Source organism: Furipterus horrens, unplaced genomic scaffold (assembly GCF_987537825.1).
Source record: "Furipterus horrens unplaced genomic scaffold, mFurHor1.1.pri manual_scaffold_17, whole genome shotgun sequence".
Classification (NCBI taxonomy): domain Eukaryota; kingdom Metazoa; phylum Chordata; class Mammalia; order Chiroptera; family Furipteridae; genus Furipterus; species Furipterus horrens.
In genome coordinates, this window is record NW_028327187.1 from 46,592,556 (window position 1) to 46,615,804 (window position 23,249).

Here is a 23,249-nt window from a genome sequence, read left to right on the forward strand (position 1 = left end):
GGCAATGAGAGTTACTTAGGTGTTGACTCCTAGCCCAGTAATATCTGGTTCTGACTTGATCTCAATAAGGTTTATTGAGACCTTTCTAGCCTGTCTTCTACTCTGGAGCTTCCTACTCTGTCAACTTTCTTTCTGCTTAGGGCTTTGGGAAATGATCTGCTATGCATTTATTCCTTCCATTTACAGAAACAAGTCTTTCCCTGGTTGCAGGGTGCATGTACCTCTTAGAAATATCACTGCTACTCTAATGCAGGAGATGACCTGATAGACAAGTGAAAAGACAGAATTAGACTTCTGCTGCCTTGTCTAGACTAGATTGGGATCATGACAGAGAGGAGATAGTTGCCCCACAGTGGGCCCACTCCAGAGCTGGCTTCTATCTACTCTGCCATATGCGCACAGGAGCTTTTAGTTGTAGGGTATAAGGGAGAAGCTCAGGTGAGTCTATTACAATTTGATTTAAGAGACCTCTCTTTGGCACTTACAGATCAAGGGTCCTGTAAGAGAAAAATAGCTTGTGGAAAGATTAGAAAATCAGTAGAGAGCAGAGCACCAGATTAAGAGCAGAGACTTGGTCTGGATCCTTGCCTCTAGCTCTGTTTCTGAGAGCATTCCTAGGGTTGTCAACTGAGTCTCACCTTCCTGTATATGTAATGGATGCAATAAAGCCTGAATCCTTCCTCTCAAGAACGGCAGCAGTTGAAGGTTTGTCCATCTCTGGAGTTTTCAACTCTATGAAATCTAAAGCATTATATAAAACCTCCTACTTTTAGTGAGTGAGCAATTATCTGTTTAAGGGGAGGTACAACAATATTGGGGGGAATACAGATCTATTGGCTGCTTACCTCAATATGATATTCTTTAGTGACTTTTCCTAGAGTTCCACCATTATTGTTTATGTTGAAGGCACTTTGTAGACATTTGGATTTCATTTTTTAAGAAGGCTTCTCTTTCAAATTCAACTCTGCTCTTTAAAAATTGCATTGTTTTCATAGCTATTGCAGTATGGCTTTCACTATGATTTTAGGTGGGGCTATGGGACATCAAGAAGTTATTATCTATTTCAGTCTATAAATAAAGTACTGTACTCAGGAGGCAGCGATGCAGACAGGATTAAGCGAGGCCTATATGTACAGACAATCACTCAGGGAATGAGATCATAGGCATATGCCCTATGAAAACAGAACACACATGTTAATTTACACAACATAACCCACAAACCAATCTCTAAATCTGCAAGACTGTGTTATTGGGAAGACATCCAATTGGAAGGCATTTGACATTCTTCTTGCCTGTAAATTAAGCATCTTTGATGATGTCACAGACCTAGTTTAACTTTCAAATGAAAACAAACTTCAAATGAAAATAAATTTTAAAGACAGCTGCAGTAGTTTATAGTCTACCACTGAGCATTGTGATTTTTCTTGAATTGCAATTTTTCTCCTTAAGATTACCCTCCTTGTCATTAAAGGGACTGCATTAAGTCCAGTTATAATTTATCCTGTTCATTTGCATAAACACAACAAGAGCAGCAAATGATCACCTATAATCTTTAAGTCTGCTTTGCTGGAACTTACATAAGGAAACTTTAGGGTAACTTTCAGTCTTCCCTTTAGGGCACAGAAGCTGAGCGACATACCTGCCTGTAAACACCTGTCTTTTCTAAGTCTTTCAGGTTTTCCATTGTGCCTTAAGGTTCCTTCTAGCCATCTTTCAGGAAAGCAACCTTCGTTCCTTCCCTGGAAAGATTGCCATGAACCACACAACCAACCAAGGTACCAGGCCTTTTTTCTCATGGGCTTTTATTACCTTCAAAAGTCAATCCCAGTTCCTCAGGGCTTTTTGGTAACAACTAGAGCTTAAGCATGCCTCCTTTAGGCATGACAGTCCAGTCAAAGTCTTAGTTAACAAAACCTCTATTAATAACTGGTCTTATTACTTCTATGCAAAGAATCTTATGTCATTATTTACTTCTTCAGAATGCCAAATTCTGGAGGAACCAGGTAGGAAGAAAAATATACAATGTGAAAGAAAATCCTCGTCCTTCTAATATTCACTAAGATTGCATTTCCATACATATTCTTTTGTTCACTTTCCTACATGTGAGGTTTTTTTTGGGGGGGAGGGAGTTTGCTGGCTCATTTATTAATTTATTTTGCTTTCATTTTTTTCCCCACTGAAAATTTTTGTTTGTTTTTCTATTACAGTTGTCCCATTTTCCCCCCATTGTTTCCCCATACCCTGCCCACTTCTTCTCCCACAATCAATACCCACCCCATTGCCCATGTCCATGGGTCATTTATACATGTTCTTTGACTAGACCCTTCCCATTCTCACCCCCCTTCCCTCTCTCCCCCCTCCCCCCTGGTCACTTCTAGTCTACTCCTTGTTTACATGCTTCTGGTTCAGTTTTCCTTGTTTTTGTTTATTAGTCCCCTGTATTAGATGATATCATATAATATTTTTCTTTCATTGCCTGACTTATTCTGCTAAGCATACATAATTCTTTCTAGTTCCATCCATGTTGTTGTAAATGGAAGAAGTTCCTTCTTTCTTTCTGCTACATAGTACTCAATTTTGTAAATGTACCACAGTTTTTTGATCCACTTGTCTACAGATGGGCACTTAAGTTATTTCCAGCACTTGGCTATTGTAAATAGTGTTGCTATGAGTATAGGGGTTCATAGGTTGTTTTGAATTGGTGTTTCAGGATTCTTCGATATAACCCTAGCAATGGAATTGCTGGTTCAAAAGGCAGTTCCATTTTTAGTTTTTCAAGGTAATTCCATACTGTTTCCATAGTGTCTACACCAGTCTGCATTCCCACCAACAGTGCAGTAGGGTTCCCGTTTCTCCACATCCTCACCAGCACTTGTTGTTTGTTGATTTGTTGATGATGGCCATTCTGACTGGTGTGAGGTGGTATCTCATTGTGGTTTTAATTTGCATCTCTCTGATGGCTAGTGATGTTGAACATTCTTTCATATGTCTATGGACCCTCTGTGTGTCCTCTTTGTAGAACTGTTTTTTCAGATTCTTTGCCCATTTTTTAATTGGGCTGTCTGTCTGCTTGGTGTTGAGTCATATAAGTTTTTTATATATTTTGGAGATCAATCCCTTGTCTGAGGTATCATTGGCAAATATATTTTCTCATATGGTTGGTTCCCTTTTCATATTGCTGATGTTTTCTTTTGCTGAGCAGAAACTCTGTTTGATGTAGTCCCATTTGTTTATTCTTTCCTTTATTTCCCTTGCTTTAGGAGATATATCTGTGAAAATATTGCTATGTGGGATATCTGAAATTTTCCTGCCTATGTTTTCCTCTGGGATTTTTATGGTGTCATTGCTTACTTTAAGTCTTTGATCCAGCTTGAGTTTATTCTGGTGTATAGTGTAAGTTGGTAGTCTAGTTTCATTTTTTTGCCCATCCCTGTCCAATTCTCCCAGCACCATTTGTTGAGGAGGCTCTTTTGACTCCATTTTATGTTCCTTCCCTCTTTGTCAAATATTAGTTGACCATATAGACCTGGGTTTATTTCTGGGCCCTCTGTTCTGTTCCATTTATCTCTATGACTGTTCTTATGCCCGTACCAGACTCTTTTGATTACTGTGGCCTTGTAGTATTGTTTGATATCAGGTATTGTGATTCCTCCTACTGCATTCTTCTGCCCCAAGATTGCTGTGGCTATTTGGTTCCTTGTACATTTTTAAAGTATTCATTCTAGGTCTGTGAAATATCTCACTGGTATTTTAACAGGGATTGTGTTGAATCTATAGTTTGCTTTGGGTATTATGGACATTTTAATGATCTTGAGTCTTCTCATCCATGAACATGGTGTATATTTCTATTTATTTGTATCTTTCTTAATTTATTTCCTCAGTGTTATGTAGTTTCCTGAGGTCAGGTCTTTTACCTCCTCGGTAACTTTTTTCCTTGGTACTTTATTTTTCTTGTGGCTATAGTAAATGGGATTTTTTTCTAGTTTCTATCTCTGATATTTTCTCTTTAATTTTTTAATATACTATATTGATTATGCTGTTACAGTTGTCCTAATTTCTTTTGCCTTTGTTCACCTCCACCCAGTGACCCCATTCCCTCCAGTCTCCCCCCTCAGTCCATGCCCATTGGTTGTGCATATAGTTCTTCTCAACATCTTCCTATCTACTGTACTCCCTCCTACTATGCTTCTTAATTCCTGTACCATCTCCCTCCATTTCCCACTTCTTCCTCCCAGCTGATGTCCCCCCAATATGTTCCCCATACCTATCATTCTTTTCCCACTCTCATTGCCTACTTAGTTTGCCTTTGTTTCCATTCCCTAGCTTCCGTTGTTGGTTGTTGTGATACAGTTTTCATTTTAATGTTCACAATTTTTACCCTCTTTCTCTTAAACAAGTCCCTTTAACATTTCATATATCGGTGGTTTGGATCTGATGAACTCCTTCAGTTTTATTTTGTCCTGGAAGCACTTTCTCTGCCCTTCTATTCTGAATGACAGCTCCGCTGGATAGAATAGTCGTGGTAGTAGGTTTTTGCTTTTCACTACTTTGAATATTTTTTGCCAGTCCCTTCTTGCCTGAAGAGTTTCTTTTGAGAAATCAGCTGATAGTCTTAATGGGACCCCTTTGTATGTAATCCTCTTCTTAATTCTCTCTCTTTTTTTTTCTTTGAGCACCAAAGCCAGGCATTTATTTACAAGTCTGCAGAGTAGGGCACACCCTCAGCCAGGAGAATGTATGTGCAAAGTAGACAAAGAAAACTGGTTTTATAGTAATGCATTTAGCTCCCACTCCCTAATGCGATTAGCTCATCAACCCATCTCCTTCTCCCCCATTTCTCCATTACTGGTTACTTCGAAGTTACAATCTAAGGTGATTATCTAAATGCCCCTATTCTGATTTGTAAATATGCTAATGCTGTCAACTCCCTTCTCAGAGATCCTCTAATTACATTTGCCCTTAAGACCCTCTAATTACATTTGCCTTGAAGACCCTTTAATTACATTTCCCCTTTATTACTACTGATTTTCTACTAGTTTAGGAGTCATTATTTTCTTGTTTCCTACAATTGCCCCCCTGTCTCTTTTGGAAAATTGACTACTCAAACCATTCTATTTATCCCTTCAAATCTAAGGAGAATTTCTTGACTTTCTTCCTCATAGTTAGGATTCCCCTTGGCCTCTAGGAGGAGGAGATTATGAAAAGTTGCTGGCATTTGTTTAGTTAGTACAGTCTCAATTAGTCTCTGAACTAAACCTCTGATGCATGGAGTAATACAGCAACCTAAAGCTCTGAGGACGCCCGCTACCACTATGAGAAGTACGAGAGCTGACGCAATCATTCCTTTCCAGTTGCCAAACCAATTTTTTTGAATATTCTTTTATTTATTTTTATTTATTTTATTTTTATTTTTTTATATTTTATTTTTTGGTTATTCAATTACATTTGTCCCATTTTTCCCCCATTGCTCCCCCATCCCAGCCTAGCCCTTCTCCCACAATTATATGCCTCCCCGTTGTCCATGTCCATGAGTCATTCATATACGTTCCTTGACTAGACCCTTCCCTTACTTATCCCCCTTCTCTCCCTCCCCCCTCCCCCCTACTGACTACTATTCTAGTCTTTGCCTATTTAGTTCGTTTGTTTGTGTTGCTCTTTAGTTTCCTGTATTGGATGATATCATATGGTATTTTGCTTTATTTGCCTGGCTTATTTCACTAAGCATAATTCTCTCTAGTTCTATCCATGTTGTCGCAAATGGCAGGAGTTCCTTCTTTCTTTCTGCTACACAGTATTCCATTGTGTAGATGTACCACCATTTTTTGATCCACTCATCTACAGATGGGCACTTAGGCTGTTTCCAGCACTTAGCTATTGTAAACAGGGCTGCTATGAACATAGGGGTGCATGAGTTTATTTGAATTAGGGTTTTAGGATTTTGGGGGTATAATCCTAGCAGTGGAATCACTGGTTCAAATGGCAGTTCCATTTTTAGTTTTTTGAGGTAATTCCATACTGTTTTCCATAGTGGCTGCATCAGTCTGCATTCCCACCAACAGTGCAGTAGGGTTCCTGTTTCTCCACATCCTCGCCAGCATTTGTTGTTTGTTGATTTGTTGATGATGGCCATTCTGACAGGTGTAAGGTGGTATCTCATTGTGGTTTTTACCTGAATCTCTCTGATGGCCAATGATGTTGACCATTTTTTCATGTGCCTATGGACTTCTGTATGTCCTGTTCGAAGAAGTGTTTGCTCAGGTCCTTTGCCCATTTTTAAATTGGGTTGTTTCTTTTCTTGATGTTGAGTTGTATAAGCTCTTTATAAATTTTGGAGATCAGTCCCCTGTCTGTGATATCATTGGCAAATATGTTTTCCCATATGATTGGTTTCCTTCTCATCTTGCTGATGTTTTCTTTTGCTGAGCAGAAAATTTTTAGTTTGATGTAGTCCCATTTGTTTATTTTTTCCTTTATTTCTCTTGCCTTGGGAGATGTATCCGTGAAGAGATTGTTACGTGTGATATCTGAAATTTTCCTGCCTATGTTTTCCTCTAGGACTTTTACGGTATCACGGCTTACATTTAAGTCTTTATTCCATCTTAAGTTTATTCTCGTGTGTGGTGTAAGTTGGTGGTCTAGTTTCATTTTTTTGCACGTCCCTGTCCAGTTCTCGTTAAAGAGGCTCTTTTCATTCCATTTTATGTTCCTTCCTCCTTTATCAAAGATAAGTTGACCATAGAGGCCTGGGTTTATTTCTGGGCTTTCAATTCTGTTCCACTGATCTATATGTCTGTTCTTATGCCAGTACCAGACTGTTATGATCACAGTGGCTTTGTAGTATTGTCTGATGTCTGGTATCGTTATTCCTCCTGCTGTGTTCTTCTGTTTCAAGATTGCTTTTGCTATTCGGGGTCTTTTTTGGTTCCATATGAATTTTTGGAGGATTTGTTCTAGGTCAGTGAAATATGTCATTGGTATTTTAATAGGGATTGCATTGAATTTGTAAATTGTTTTGGGTACTATGGCGATTTTGATGATGTTGATTCTTCCCATCCAAGAACATGGTATTTGTTTCCATTTATTTGTATCTTCTTTAATTTCTTTCTTCAATGTTGCATAATTTTCAGTGTACAGGTCTTTTATCACTTTGCATAAGTTTATTTCTAGGTACTTTATTTTTCTTGTTGCTATAGTAAATGGTATTTTCTTTTTTGCTTCTGTCTCTGATATTTTATTGTTTGTGTACAGAAATGCCTTAGATTTCTGTATATTTATTTTGTACCCTGCTATTTTGCCAAATTCACTTATTATATCAAGTAGTCTTTTAGTGGATTTTATAGGGTTTTCTAGGTAGACTATCATGTAGTCTGCAGATAGTGATAGTTTTACTTCTTCTTTCCCAATTTGGATGCCTTTTATTTCTTTGTCCTGTCTGAATGCTGTGGCTAGGACTTCCAACACTATGTTGAATAGAAGTGGGGAGAGTGGACAGCCTTGCGTAGTTCCTGATTTCAGGGGGATTTCTTTCAGTTTTTGTCCATTGAGTATGATGTTGGCTTCAGGCTTCTCATATATAGCCTTAATTATGTTAAGGTATGCTCCCTTTATTCCCATTTTGCTGAGTGTTTTCAACATAAATGGGTGTTGTACTTTATCAAATGCTTTTTCTGCATCTATAGATATTTTCATGTGATTTTTGTCTTTCATTTTGTTTAGGTGATGTATTATATTTATTGATATGCGAATATTAAACCATCCTTGCATCCCTGGGATGAATCCCATTTGATCGTGGTGTATGATCTTTTTGATGTATTGTTGGATCCTGTTTGCCAAAATTTTATTGAGGATTTTAGCATCTATGTTCATCAGTGATATTGGCCTGTAGTTTTCTTTCTTTGTTGTGTCTTGACCTGCTTTTGGGATTAGGGTAATAGTGGCTTCATAGAAAGAGTTTGGGATTTTCCCCTCTTCTTGGATTTTTTGGAATAGTTTGAGGAGGGTAGGAGTTAGTTCTTCCCTAAATGTTTTGTAAAATTCGCCTGTGAAGCCATCCGGTCCAGGTCTTTTGTGTGCAGAGAGATTTTGGATTACCGTTTCAATTTCCTTTTTTGTTATTGGTCTGTTGAGACTTTCTACTTCTTCTGGATTCAGTTTTGGAAGGTTATATGTTTCTAGAAATCTGTCCATTTCTACTAGGTTGTCAAATTTCTTGCCATATAGTTGTTTGTAGTAATTTCTTATAATTGTTCGTATTTCTGAGGTATCAGTTGTGATTTCTCCTCTTTCATTTCTGATTTTGTTTATTTGGGTCTCTCTCTTTTTTTCTTAATGAGCCTGGCTAGAGGCTTGTCAATTTGTTTATTTTTTCAAAGAACCAGCTCCTAGTTTTGCTGATTTTTTGGATTGTTCATTTAGTTCCTATGTCATTTAATTCTGTTTTGATCTTGATGATTTCCTATCTTCTTTTTGCCCTAGGCTTTGTTTGTTGTTGCCGTTCTAGTTCTTGTAGCTTTATGGTTAGGTTTTTTATTTGAGATTCTTCTATCCTTTTCAGATATGCCTTTATTGCTATGAACTTCCCTCTTAGGACTGCTTTTGCTGTGTCCCATAGGTTTAGGGCTGTTGTGTGTTCATTGTCATTAGTTTCTAGAAATTTCTTGATTTCCTCTTTGATGTCATTGTTAACCCATTCGTTATTTAAGAGTGTGTTATTCATTCTCCATGAGTTTGGATGTCTTTGATTTTCTTCCCTGAGGTTGATTCTTAGTTTCAAGGCATTGTGGTCTGAAAAGATGCTTGATATAATTTCAATTTTCTTGAATTTGTTAAGGCTTGTTTTGTGTCCTATTATGTGGTCTATCTTTGAAAATGTTCCATGTGCCTTTGAAAAGAATGTATGTTTTGCTTCTTTGGGGTGAAAAGTTCTATATATATCAGTTAAGTCCATGTGGTTTAGTGTGTTGTTCAATGCCTGTATATCCTTGATGTTTCTTTGCTTGGATGATCTGTCTATTGTTGATAATGGAGTGTTGAAGTCCCCTACTGTGAGTGTGTTGTTGTTAATATCCTTCTTGTGGTCTTCTAGTATTTGCTTTATGTATTTGGGTGCTTCTATGTTGGGTGCATATATGTTTATCAGTGTTATATCTTCTTGATGAATCGTTCTTTTAAGTATTACGAAATGTCCTTCTTTGTCTCTTTTTATTGCCCTTGCTTTGAAATCCGTTTTGTCTGATATGAGGACTGCTACCCCAGCTTTTTTTTCAGGTCCATTTGCTTGAAGTATTTTTTTATATCCCTTTACTTTCAGTCTATGTAAATCTTTTGTTTTGAGGTGTGTTTCTTGTAAACAACAAATACGTGGGTCCTGTTTTTTTATCCATTCCGTTACCCTATGTCTTTTAATGGGAGCGTTTAATCCATTTGCATTTAATGTTATTATTGACATGTATTTATTCATTTCCCTTTTGTATCTCTGTTCCTCTACTCTTTTTTTGTTTTTTTCCTTCCTTTTTCTTAGAATATTCCCTTTAGCATCTCTTGCAATGCTGGTTTGGTGGAGATGTATTCTTTTAGTCTTCCTTTGTCTGAGAAACTCCTTATTTCACCTTCTATTTTGAATGAGAGCCTTGCTGGGGAGAGTATTCTTGATTGTAGGCCTCTTTTTTTCATTGCTTGAAATATTTTTGACCATTCCCTTCTGGCTTGTAATATTTCTGTTGAGAAATCAGTTGATAGCCTTATTGGAGCTCCCTTGTAAGTTATTTGCTGTTTTTCTCTTGCTGCTTTAAGGATTCTCTCTTTGTCTTGGAATGTTGCCATTTTAACTATGATGTGCCTTGGAGTGGGTTTTTGGGGATTCCTCTTGATTGAAACTCTCAGTGCTTCTTGGACTTGCATAACTTTTTCTCTCATCAGGTTCGGAATATTTTCTGTCACTATTTCTCCTATCAGTTTTTCAATTCCATGCTCCTTTTCTTCTACCTCTCTTATTCCTATGATCCTGATATTATTTTTTTAAATGCTATCCTGTAATTCCCTTACATCTTGTTCATAGTTTTTCAATCTTTTTTCATTTTGCTGTATCATTTGAGAATTATTACCTACATTATCCTCTAACTCACTAATCTGATCCTCTGCTTCGTTTAGTCTGCTTTTGACTGATTCTACTGTGTTTTTCAGTTCAGAGATTGCATTCTTCATTTATTCCTGGTTCTTGTTGATAGTTTCTATGTCTTTTTTTATGCTGGTGTAGTTCTCTGCAAGTTCCCTGTAATTTTCTTGGAGCTGCTGGTAACTTCCTTGGAGGTTGTCATAGTTGTTTTTGAGGTTTTTGAGCATATTGAGCTTCTTCACCACCATAGTTTTGAATTCCATGTCTGACATTTGGGCTATGTCTATTCCATCTACCTCTCTTTCTGGGGATTCCTCTTTTCTTTTCATTGAGAGGTTGTTTCTGCGTCTTACCATGTTGAATTCTTCTTGTTTGTTTTTGTTATTTGGATTTGTCTGCTTTGCCTTCCCACCTTTGTGGTATGAGATTCTTTATGGTAGATCTGGGGGTTTCCGTGGTGCGGTCTCTTTGATCTCCTGAGCCTGATGTTCTTGGGGTACCCTTTATATCATTTGTTTATGCTGTCTGATTATATTTCAGATGTTTCTTGTTAGGATATTCCTTCTGGCTTGTTGATTGAGAGTCACTCTATCCACTTTCTCTCAAATTCTTTTGTGGACATGTCCGTTTTAGCCTTGGTGTGTCGCCTTCTTTTTCTGCGTTCACAGCTGGTCTAGTGTGACAGTTCCGAGTTTCTTGTTTCTTGCAGCAATGGTGTGTGCCCGCAGTTGCTGCAATGGTGCGCACCCGCGGTTGCTGGCACGGCACGCTCCCTTGCTACCCTCCAGAGCCAGTTGAGGTGTCCTTGCGCGCGAGCCCCTGCACAGGCGGGGCGGCCGAGAGCTTGCCCCACGATTGGTGCCTGTTGTTCCCGGGCCGAGGTGGTTCTGTGTTCGCCGTTGAGGTGTCCCTGCGCACGTCCCTGTACGCGCGCGAGCGGCCCCAGAACTTGCCCCGCGATTGGCGCCTATTGTCCCCGGGCCAAGGTGTTTTCGCCCTCGCGTGCCCGTGCCCTGAATCCCGCTGAGCCAAGCTCCAGGAGTTGGTCTCTCGCCTCTTAGGCGGGGCCACGGACACTTGTGCTCAGTGGAAGTGAGCATCTGTGAGTCGCTGCTGCCTGCTGTTCCAGCGCCGCAGCCGACTACCTTCCCTCACCCGTCTGGGCCGGCACGAACAGAGCCTGAGCTAGTGGTCTGCTTTCCGGCCTCGGGCCCGGCGCCCACGGGAGCTGTCTAGGTGTATCTGCGCATGATCCTCTGCGTGTTCAGTGGGCCCTCCCTGTGCCCGTTGGGGCACTGATCTTATGTCCGTTGGGGAGTGTCCGAGGGACACCTGGACTCACGGCCCCGCGCACCTGAGCCAGTGAGTGAGAGCACTTCCCTATGTGCGCCCCCGCGACTCAAGGGTAGGGTTGGGGAGTGGATGAGCGCACCACTGCGCCTGCGCTCCTCAAGAATGGCCTACCACCACCAAACTTTCCTCCCCTCTCCACCGTCCACTAGAGAAAAATATAAAGGAGAATTATGTTCTCACTTGCCCGGCAGCACGCTGTCTCCTGTCCTTCAGCGCCAATGCCACTTGGTCGACTCCCGTCTCTGCCAGCGGGCAGAGATCCGCTCTCCTCCCAACTCCTCTCCCGGGTAACCTGTGGTCGCCAAAAATCCTTTGTGTACTTCCAGCCGCAGCTCGGGCAGCCGCCCCAATCAGGAATCCCGTTTCGTCCCCTTTTCCTCCGCTCTCCTCACTAAACAGGTTGTTCCCAGATGGATTTTCTCTAATCCAGCAGTGCCTTGGCTCAACTCTTGCCAGTGTCCAGCTGCTCACTGAGATGTTCTGTCTGCAATTAGCCCAAACTGCAGATGGGTCTCGGGAGCCTGAAACCACAGCCTCTCCTCACTCCTCCACCATCTTCCCCCTCCCCAAACCAATTTTTTATCCATCCTGCTATGGGATTGTCAATACCTGAATTTTCCACTAGTTCATTTGGTAAGGTAGTTAGTCCCTGCATAACCTTAGTGATAGATCCATCAGGGGCTGTATTATTAGGGATAAAGGTGCAACACTGTCCCGTGAACATTACACATACACTTCCCTTTTCTGCCAACATCATATCCAGTGCCATCCTGTTCTCCCAAGCAGCTCAACTGGTGGCATCTAATTTTTGAGCAATTCCTTCTATAGCATTCCTAGTATAATTGATAAACCTCTGCTGGTTATAATAAATATAATTTATCTAATCAACATTTTTATTAATGGTCAACCACCAGAAGAGCACTGACTCAAACCCTCCTTCTCTCTGATTTCTAGCTTTAAACTCATCTGGAACTCCTCTAGGGACCCCAATGGCATCAATATAGATATGAGGATCGAAGGATCCATCAGGCGCCATGGACCTCTTTTTCTTAGCAGGGGCAGTCTTGACCAGTTTTGGAAATGCTGGAGTAAATGGGATAGCCATTTGAACCAGGGCACAGATTCCACTCCACCTGTCAGGTAGGATTTTCCAGAGACTCCTCTGCCCACAATACCACCAGACATCTGCTCTGGGGATTCAGAGGGGAATATAGTTGCCGGCCCCACTGTGAAGGTGGCTCACATTTCTGGTATGAGTGCATGTTAGTTCTCCCACAGGGGTACCCGAATTCGCTTCCCACCTAGAGAGGCAAGAAGAGTAATTCATGGGCCCCACTGAGTATGAAGGAAGGGATTGAGTCCCATTATTCCTTATAGAGGGAAAGAGGAGAGACAAGCTTCTGCAAGTCTCATTTCCTCATGCATTCTTATCCTGGGAGAGAGCGAGCATAGAGGCCATTCCCGAAGGGTCAGAGTCCCAGCCTAGTGGAAATGGTATGACTTGTGCCTGGGGCCTCCCTGTGGTACAAGAATAACAGTTGCTTTTATTCAGGGATTTAATGGTAAATTTGACCCATTCTACCCAAGCATTTGCATTCCTGTACTCAGTCTCTATCTCTAATGTTTGTCTGAGATCTAATACCTTAAAAAGTTTTACCTTGGCTAGATCATTCTGGGGTCTTCTGAGGTGTTTCTGAGGTCTGGCTGGGGGGAGTTAGATTTTCTAGGGAAGGAGGAGTTGTCAATAAGTGAAGACCTACCACCCTACTGGATCTATGCCAGATACATCAGCTTCTAAGCCATAAACTCTGGTAGCCACGTGGGGTTCCTGACTTAAGGCCTCTTCTTCTCTCTTGCTGCTTTTAAGATTCTCTCTTTTTCCTTAATTATTGACATTTTGATTATAATGTGTCTTTGTGTGGTTCTCCCTGGGTTCAGTATTTTTTGGAACTCTCTGTGCTTCCTGTACCTGTAAGTCTATTTCCTTCCCCAAGTTAGGGAAGTTCTGCTTCATTATTTTTTCACATAATTTTCCATTTCTAGTTCTTCTACTTCACTTTCTGGTAACTCTATGATTTGGATGTTGGCTCACTTATAGCTGTCCCATAGGTTTCTGAGCTTCTCCTCATTTTCCTCACTTTTTGTTTCCTCTTTCTGCACTGTTTGTCTGTTTGTTCCTTCCCTATGTTCCAATTTGTTGATTTGATCCTTGGTTTTCTTTTCCTCATCACTAGTTTTGTATGTGTTTTTGTTCATTTCAGCAGGACTAGCCTTAATTCCTTCCCCGTATTGTTTAAGATTTGCTGTCAGGTCTGTAAGCATTCTTATAACCAAAGCTCTGAACTGTGCCTCAGAAAGATTTCCTATCTGCTGATCTGTTAGATCAGATATTTGCTGGCTGGTCAGCTGTTTCACTGGGCTCTCTATTATAATGTCTGCTATGCTGACAGTTTTGTGTTTACCTTTGTTTCCTCAGCGGGGCTGTCACACCTCCTAAGCTATAGGGGGTGGATCCCTGTGCACTCATCACTGCCAAGGCTATCGTTCTCACCACGCTGTGATATTTTGTGTGGGGATTGGGGTCCAAGATGGATTCTTACCATTTACTCTCTGCTAAGAGCCCGGGAGCTTCTTCCTCCATCCCCACCCCTTTCAGCCTTCACAGTTGGAGGCAATGCTGGTCTGCCTTCCCTGGTGTTGGAATCGTGAGCTGACGGGTTCGGTCTGCAGTCGGGGGTGCTCTTCAGGTGCTTTCTGCCTCACCTTAAACACAGGTGTCTGAGCTTACCGCTGTCCCACTGCCATCACCTTAGCTGTCACTGTCAGCACAGCTTGACCTCTCCTCTCCGGCTTCACCCCTCCTACCCATCCGGATGAGCACCACTGCTTTATAACTTCATACATTGGACTTCAATGTAGTTTTATTTTCTGGAACTTCTGGTTATTTCTGTTTTTGAGGTACATGTATTCTTTCTTAGTTGTGGAGGGAGATGAAGGGTGTCAGTCTAGGCTTCCATATTGGCCAGAAGTCTGACATTTTCTTGTTGGTGTACAGAAATGCCTTTGATTTCTGAATATTGACATTGTACCCTGATATTTTGCCAAATTCACTTATTATGTAGAGTAGTTTTTAGGTGGAGTCTATAGGGTTTTCTATGTACACTATGATGTCATCTGTAAATAATGACAGTTTTACTTCCTCTTCTCCAATTTGGATACCTTTTCTTTCTCTTTCCTGTCTGATTGCTGTGGCTAGAACTTCCAAGACTATGTTGAAAAAGAATGGAGAGAGTGGACTTCCCTGTCTTTTTCTTGATCTTACAGGGAATGATTTCAGTTTTTTCCTTTTGAGTATGATGTTGGCTTCAGGTTTCTCATATATGGCCTTTATGATGTTGAGGTATGCTCCCTCTATTGCCATTTTGCTGAGTGTTTTCATCATAAATGAGTGTTGTAATTTATCAAATTCTTTTTCAGCATCTATTGATATGATCACGTGGTTTTTATCTTTCATTTTGTTTATTTCATGTATAACATTTATTGACTTGCAAATATTAAACCATCTTTGTATCCCTGGGATGAATCCCACTTGATACATGGTGTATGATCTTTTCAATATGCTGCTGGATGCGGTTTGTCAATATTGTGTTGAGGATTTTAACATCTATGTTCTTCAGCGATATTGGCCTGTAGTTTTCTTTCTTTGTTATGTCTTGACCTAGTTTTGGAATTAGAGTAATAATGGTTCCGTAGAAAGAATTTGGGAGTCTTCCCTCTTCTTTAATTTTTTGGAATAGTCAGAGAAGGATAGGAGTTATTTCTTCCCTAAATGTTTTTTTAAAATTCACCTGTGAAGCCATCTGGTCTAGGGCTTTTGTGTGCTGGGAGTTTTTTTTATTACTGCTACAATTTCACTAGTTGTTATTGGTCTGTTCAGGCTTTCTGCTTCTTCTTGATTCAGTTTTGGAAGATTATACGTTTCCAGAAATCTGTGCATTTAATCTAGGTTGTCAAATTTCTTGTGATATAGTTGTTTGTAATAATTTCTTACAATACTTTCTATTTCTGTGGTATTGGTTGAGATTTCTCCTCTTTCATTTCTGATTTTGTTTATTTGGGTCCTTTTTTTTTCTTGATGTGCCTAGTTAATGGCTTGTCAATTTTGTTTATCTTTTCAAAAAATAGGCTCCTGGTTTTATTGATCTTTTGAATTGTTTGTTTAGTCTGTATGTCATTTAATTCTGCTCTGATCTTGATGATTTACTTTCTTCTACTCTCTCTGGGATTTGTTTGTTCTTGTTTCCCTAGTTCTTGTAGCTGTAGGGTTAGATTTTTTATTTGATATTCTACTATCCCTTTTTGGTAGGCCTGTATTGCTATAAACTTTCCTCTCAGGACTGCTTAATCTGTATCCCATAGGATTTGGGCTGCTGTGTGTTCATTATCATTTGTTTCCAGAAACTTTTAAATTTCTTCCTTTATGTCATTGTTAACCCATTCATTATTTAGTAACATGTTATTCATTCTCCATGAATTTGAATTTTTTTGAGTTTTTCCTTGAGGTTGATTTTCAGTTTCAAGGCATTGTGATCTGAGAAGATGCTTGGTATAATTTCAGTTTTCTTGAATTTGTTGAGGCTTGTTTTGTGTCCTACCATGTGGTCCATCTTTGCAAATGTTCCATGTGCACTGAAAAGAATGTGTATTTTACTTCTTCGGGGTGAAAATTTCTATAAATATTAAGTCCATTTGATCTAGAATGTTGTTCAATGCCTAAATATTTTTGGTATTTCTTTACTTTGAAGATCTTCCCATTGTTGACAACAGGGTGTTAAAGTCCCTTACAATGAGTGTGTTCCTTTCTATATATTTCCTGAATTCTTTCAAACTTTTCCTTAAAAAGTTGGGTGCTCCTATGTTGGGTGAATATATGTTTACCAGGGTTATATCATCTAGATAGATTTCCCCTTAAGTATTAGAAAATGTCCTTCTTTGTCTCTTTTTATGGCCTTTACTGTGAAATCTGTTTTGTCTGATATAAGTATTGCTACCCTAGCTTTTTATTCATGTCCATTTGCCTGGAATATTTTTTCCATCCCTTCACTTTTAATGTGTGTAGATCTTTTGTTCTGAGGTGGGTCTCTTGTAGACAGCATATATGTGAGTCATGCTTTCTAATCCATTCAGCTACCCTGTGTCTTTTGATTGGTGTATTTAATTACATTTAAGGTTATTATTGATAGATACTTATTCATTGTCATTATTTTCCTTTTGTACTTGTGTTTCACTTTGTCTCTCTCTGTTTCTTCCTCTTCTTAAAGTGGACCCTTTACCATCTCTTGCAATGCTGCTTTGGTGGAGGTGTATTCTTTTAGCCTTCTTTTGTCTGGAAAACTACTTATTTCACCTTCCATTTTGAATGATTGCCTTGCTGGGTAGAGTAGTCTTGGATGTAGGCCTTTGTTTTTCATTGCTTGGAATATTTTTTGTCATTCTCTCTTGGCTTGTAGTGTTTCTGTTGAGAAATCGGTCGATAGCCTTATCGGAGCTCCCTTGTATGTTATTAGTTGTTTCTCTCTTGCTGCTTTTAGGATTCTCACTTTGTCTTTGAATGTTGCCATTTTAATTATGATGGAGTGGGCCTGTTGGGGTTCATCTTCATTGGGACCCTCTGTGCTCCCTGGACTTGTGTGACTCTTTCTCTCATCAAGTTAGGGATGTTTTCTGTCATTACTTTTTCAAACAGGTTTTCTATCCCTTGCTCCTCTTCTTCTCCTTCTGATAGTCCTATGATATGGATATATTACATTTCATGTTGTCCTACAGCTTTCTTAAAACCTCTTCATTCTTGTTCAGTCTTTTTTCATTTTGTTGCACTGTCTGGGAATTTTTTTTATGTTGTCCTTCAGCTTGCTCATCTGACTTTTTGCTTCCTTTAGCGTGCTTTTAATTTCTTCTACTGTGTTCTTCAATTCAGAAATAGTATTCTTCATTTTCTCCTGCTTCTTATTGCAAGCTTCTATGTTTTTTTTCATGCTGGTATAATTCTCAGTAACTTTCTTGTAGTTTCCCTGGAGTTCTTTATAGTTTTCTTTGACTCACTGAGCTCATTGAGCCTCCCTATAATCCATGTTTTGAATTCCATGTCTGATAGTTTACTTTTCTCTATTTCATTTAGTATTCTTTCTGGGGATTTCTCCTTTCCTTTCAATGAAGGGTTGTTTCTCTGTCTCCCCATTTTTGTGACTCTTCTTGTTTGTTGCTGCTTCTTAGATTGATCTGAACTTCCTGGATCTGCCCCTGGTGGTGTGAGATCATGTATCAGTCTGTGCCCAGGCAGCCTGTTGGAGACTTCCAGGGATCTACTGCCTTTGTCTGTCTCCTTTATTTGTTAATCTATTCAGTCCATTATCAGCCATCTGGCTTAAGCACCAAGGGTGGGGCAGAATAATTTTTGTGGGTGTGGCTTTTGCTTCCCCTCAGGCTGATGCCACTTGGAGGGGAATAGTCTGCCTGCAGTATGGGGAATGAGTCAGCACTGGCACCCGGTCGGCTGCTTCCTCAGTTCTCTCCTTAAAGCCGCCAATCCAAATTTTCCCCAAGTCTCTCTCATCCTCTCTGCCCTTGCTCTGTTTGAGCCCAGGGTAAGTGGGTGCCAAAGTATTTTCATACATGATCTGTTTAAGAGCTCTTTGTTTCCAGCTGTTTCTTTCAGGCCAGCAAAAATCCCTGTGGTTTTCGCTTTTTACAGCTGGATGCTATTTTACTTTCTGCTCTGTTGAGCCCAACTCGGGATTTAGACCCTGCCCTGCTCAGTGGGAACTCTCAGCTGCTGAGCTGTTTCTCAGTTCCTTCAGCTGCCACCTGTGGGATCCTGGCCAGCCCTGTCACATCTCCGCACATCCTACCACTCACATTCTGATGAAGTGGCCTTTTCTATCTCGCCGTGTTTATAAGACTTCTCTCCAGCTAGTGTTCAGTGGGTTATTCCAGATGATTTCTCCCCAATTAAGTTGCAATTCCAGATTGGTCCTGGGAGGAGGTTAGTGTAGCTTCTACTTACTCCTCCACCATCTTAGATCTCCTCAGGATTCTTAGGGTATAATTCTAGCAGTGGAATTGCTGTATCAAAAGGCCATTCCACTTCCAGTTTTTTGAGGAAATTCCACACTGTTTTCCACAGTGGCTCCACTAATCTGGAACCCACCAGTGCACTAGAGTTTCATTTTTTTCGGCATCCTCACCAAAACTTGTTTGTTGATTTGTTTTATGTTTTTTTTTTTTTGAGTATTGCTTTATGTTTTCCGCTTTTTATTTTTTATTTTTATTTTTATTTTGGTTTTTCAATTACAATTGTGCCCTTTCACCCAACTTCTCTCCCCCACCCAACCCACCCACTCTCCCACAATCATATCCCTCCCCGTTGTCCATGTCCATGAGTCATTTATACGGGTTCTTTGACTAAACCCTTCCCTTACTTATCCCCCTTCTCTCCCTCTCCCCTACCCCAAATGACTGCTATTCTGCTCTTTGTTCTATTTAGTTCCTTTGTTTGTGTTGTTCTTTAGTTTCCTGTATTAGGTGATATCATATGGTATTTTTCTTTCTTTGCCTGGCTTATTTCACTAAGCATAATTCTCTCTAGTTCCATCCATGTTGTTGCAAATGGCAGGAGTTCCTTCTTTCTTTCTGCTACATAGTATTCCATTGTGTAAATGTACCACAGTTTTTTGATCCACTCATCTACAGATGGGCACTTAGGTTGTTTCCAGCACTTAGCTATTGTAAACAGTGCTGCAATGAACATAGGGGTGCATAAGTTCTTTTGAATTGGTGTTTCAAGATTCTTCGAGTATAATCCTAGTAATGGAGTCGCTGGTTCAAAAGGCAGTTCCATTTTTTATCTTTTCAGGTAATTCTATACTGTTCTCCATAGTGGCTGCACCAGTCTGCATTCCCACCAACAGTGCAGTAGGGTTCCCTTTTCTCCATATCCTCGCCAGTACTTGTTGTTTGTTGATTTGTTGATGATGGCCATTCTGACTGGTGTAAAATGGTATCTCATTGTGGTTTTAATTTGCATCTCCCTGATGACTAATGATGTTGAGCATTTTTTCATGTGTCTATGGACCTTCTGTATGTCCTCTTCGGAGAAGTGTTTGTTCAGGTCCCTTGCCCATTTTTTAATTGGGTTGTATGTTTTCTTGATGTTGAGTCGTATCAGCTCTTTATATATTTTGGAAATCAGTCCCCTGTCTGTGATGTCATTCGCAAATATGTTTTCCCATATGGTTGGTTTCCTTTTCATCTTGCTGATGTTTTCTTTTGATGAGCAGAAACTCTTTAGTTTGATATAATCCCATTTATTTATTTTTTCCTTTATTTCTCTTGCTTTAGGAGATGTATCTGTGAAGGGATTGTTACGTGAGATATCTGATATTTTCTTGCCTATGTTTTCCTCTAGGACTTTTATGGTGTCACGGCTTATATTTAAGTCTTTAATCCATCTTGAGTTTACTCTCCTGTGTGGTGTAAGTTGGTGGTCTAGTTTCATTTTTTTGCAGGTCCCTAACCTGTTCTCCCAGCACCATTTGTTAAAGAGGCTCTTCTCACTCCATTTTATGTTCCTTCCTCCTTTGTCAAATATTAGTTGACCATAGAGGCCTCGGTTTATTTCTGGACTCTCTATTCTGTTCCACTGATCTATATGTCTGTTCTTATGCCAGTACCAGACTGTTTTGATTACAGTGGCTTTGTAGTATTGTTTGATATCTGGTGTTGTGATTCTTCGTGCTGTGTTCTTCTGTCTCAAGATTGCTTTTGCTATTCGGGGTCTTTTTTGGTTCCATATGAATTTACAGAGTATTTGTTCTAGGTCTGTGAAATATGTCATTCGTATTTTAATAGGGATTGCATTGAATCTGTAAATTGCTTTGGGTAGTATGGCCATTTTGATGATGTTGATTCTTCCAATCCAAGAACGTGGTATTTGCTTCCATTTATTTGTATCTTCCTTAATTTCTTTCTTCAATGTTATGTAATTTTCAGAGTACAGGTCTTTTATCTCTTTGGTTAAGTTTACTCCTAGGTACTTTATTTTTCTTGTTGCTATAGTAAATGGTATTTTCTTTCTTGCTTTTGTCTCTGCTATTTTATTGTTTGTGTACAGAAATACCTTAGATTTCTGGATATTTATTTTGTACCCTGCGATTTTGCCATATTCACTTATTATATCAAGTAGTCTTTTAGTGGAGTTTATAGGATTTCCTAGGTATACTATCATGTCATCTGCATATAATGAAAGTTTTACTTCCTCTTTCCCAATTTGGATGCTTTTTATTTCTTTTTCTTGTCTGATTGCTGTGGCTAGGACTTCCAACACTATGTTGAAAAGGAGTGGAGAGAGTGGACAACCTTGTCTAGTTCCTGAGTTCAGGGGGGAATGCTTTCAGTTTTTGTCCATTGAGTAATATGTTGGCCTCAGGCTTCTCATATATAGCCTTAATTATGTTAAGGTATGCTCCCTCTATTCCCATTTTGCTGAATGTTTTCATCACAAATGGGTGTTGTACTTTATCAAATGCTTTTTCTGCATCTATTGATATGATCATGTGATTTTTGTCTTTCATTCTGTTTAGGTGATGTATTATGTTTATTGATTTGCGAATATTAAACCATCCTTGCATCCCTGGAATGAAGCCCACTTGATCATGATGTATGATCTCTTTGATGTATTGCTGGATCCTGTTTGCCAATATTTTATTGAGGATTTTAGCATCTATGTTCATCAGTGATATTGGCCTGTAGTTTTCTTTTTTGTTCTGTCTTGACCTGGTTTGGGGATTAGGATAATACTGGGTTCATAGAAAGAGTTTGGGATTTTCCCCTCTTCTTCGATTTTTTGGAACAGTTTGAGGAAGGAAGGAGTTAGTTCTTCCCTAAATGTTTTGTAAAATTCGCCTGTGAAGCCATCCGGTCCAGGGCTTTTGTGTGCAGAGAGATTTTGGATTACTGTTTCAATTTCCTTTTTTGTTATTGGCCTGCTGAGGCTTTCCAATTCTTCTTGATTCAGTTTTGGAAGGTTGTATGCTTCTAGAAATTTGTCCATTTGTTCTAGATTGTCAAATTTCTTGCCATAGAGTTGTTTGTAGTAATTTCTAATAATTGTTTGTATTTCTGAGGTATCAGTCGTGATTTCTCCTCTTTCATTTCTGATTTTGTTTATTTGGGTCTTCTCCCTTTTTTTCTTGATTAGACTGGCTAGAAGCTTGTCGATTTTGTTTATTTTTTCAAAGAACCAGCTCCTAGTTTTTTTGATCTTTTGGAATGTTGGTTTAGTCTCTATGTCATTTAGTTCTGCTCTGAGCTTGATGATTTCATTCCTTCTTCTTACCCTAGTCTTTGTTTGTTGTTGTTGTTCTAGTTCTTGTAGGTTTATGGTTAGGTTTTGTATTTGAGATTCTTCTATCCTTTTCAGATATGCCTGTATTGCTATGAACTTCCCTCTCAGGACTGCTTTTGCTGTGTCCCACAGGTTTTGGGCTGTTGTGTGCTCATTATCATTAGTTTCTAGAAATTTCTTGATTTCTTCTTTGATGTCATTGTTAACCCATTCATTATTTAATAGCATGTTATTCAATCTCCATGAGTTTGGGTGTCTTTCATTTTTTTCTCTGAGGTTGATTTCTAGTTTCAAGGCATTGTGATCTGAAAAGATGCGTGATATGATTTCAGTTTTCTTGAATTTGTTGAGGCTTGTTTTGTGACCTATCATGTGGTCTATCTTTGAAAATGTTCCATGTGCACTTGAAAAGAATGTATATTTTGCTTCTTTGGGGTGGAAAGTTCTATATATATCAGTTAGATCCATGTGGTTTAGTGTGTTGTTCAATGCCTGTATATCCTTGGTGTTTCTTTGCTTGGATGATCGGTCTATTGTTGATAATGGAGTGTTGAAGTCCCCTACTATGAGTGTGTTGTTGTTGATATCCTTTTTGTGGTCTTCTAGTATTTGCTTTATGTATTTGGGTGCTCCTATGTTGGGTGCATATATGTTTATGAAAGTCATATCTTCTTGATGGATTGTTCCTTTAAATATTATGAAATGTCCTTCTTTGTCTCTTTTTATTGCCCTTGCTTTGAAATCTGTTTTGTCTGATATGAGGATTGCTACCCCGGCTTTTTTTTCTGGCCCGTTTGCTTGGAATATTTTTTTATATCCCTTTACTTTCAGTCTGTGTAAATCTTTTGTTTTGAGGTGTGTTTCTTGTAGACAGCAAATATGTGGGTCCCCTTTTCTTATCCATTCCGTTACCCTATGTCTTTTAATTGGAGGATTTAATCCATTTATATTTAAGGTTATTATTGACGTATATTTATTCATTTCCCTTTGTACCTCTGTTCCTCTCCTCTCTTGTTCTTTTCTTCTTTTTCCTTAGAACACTCCCTTTAGCATCTCTTGCAATGCTGGTTTGGTGGAGGTGTATTCTTTCAGTCTTCCTTTGTCTGAGAAACTCCTTATTTCACCTTCTATTTTGAATGAGAGCCTTGCTGGGTAGAGTATTCTTGATTGTAGGCCTTTGTTTTTATTGCTTGAAATATTTTTGACCATTCCCTCCTGGCTTGTAATGTTTGTGCTGAGAAATCAGTTGATAGCCTTATCGCAGCTCCCTTGTATGTTATTTGCTGTTTTGCTCTTGCTGCTTTTCGGATTCTCTCTTTGTCTTGGAATGTTTCCATTTTAACTATGATGTACCTTGGAGTGGGTTTTTGAGGGTTCCTC

The 23,249-nt window shown here is 39.4% G+C and overlaps 1 protein-coding gene across 1 annotated transcript in view; it reads left to right on the top strand.

Annotated features, from left to right (window-relative positions):
• Positions 1-23,249, top strand: part of LHFPL1 (LHFPL tetraspan subfamily member 1) — a 91,267-nt gene that overhangs the window by 59,296 nt on the left and 8,722 nt on the right. The gene's annotated exons all lie outside the window — the stretch shown is intronic.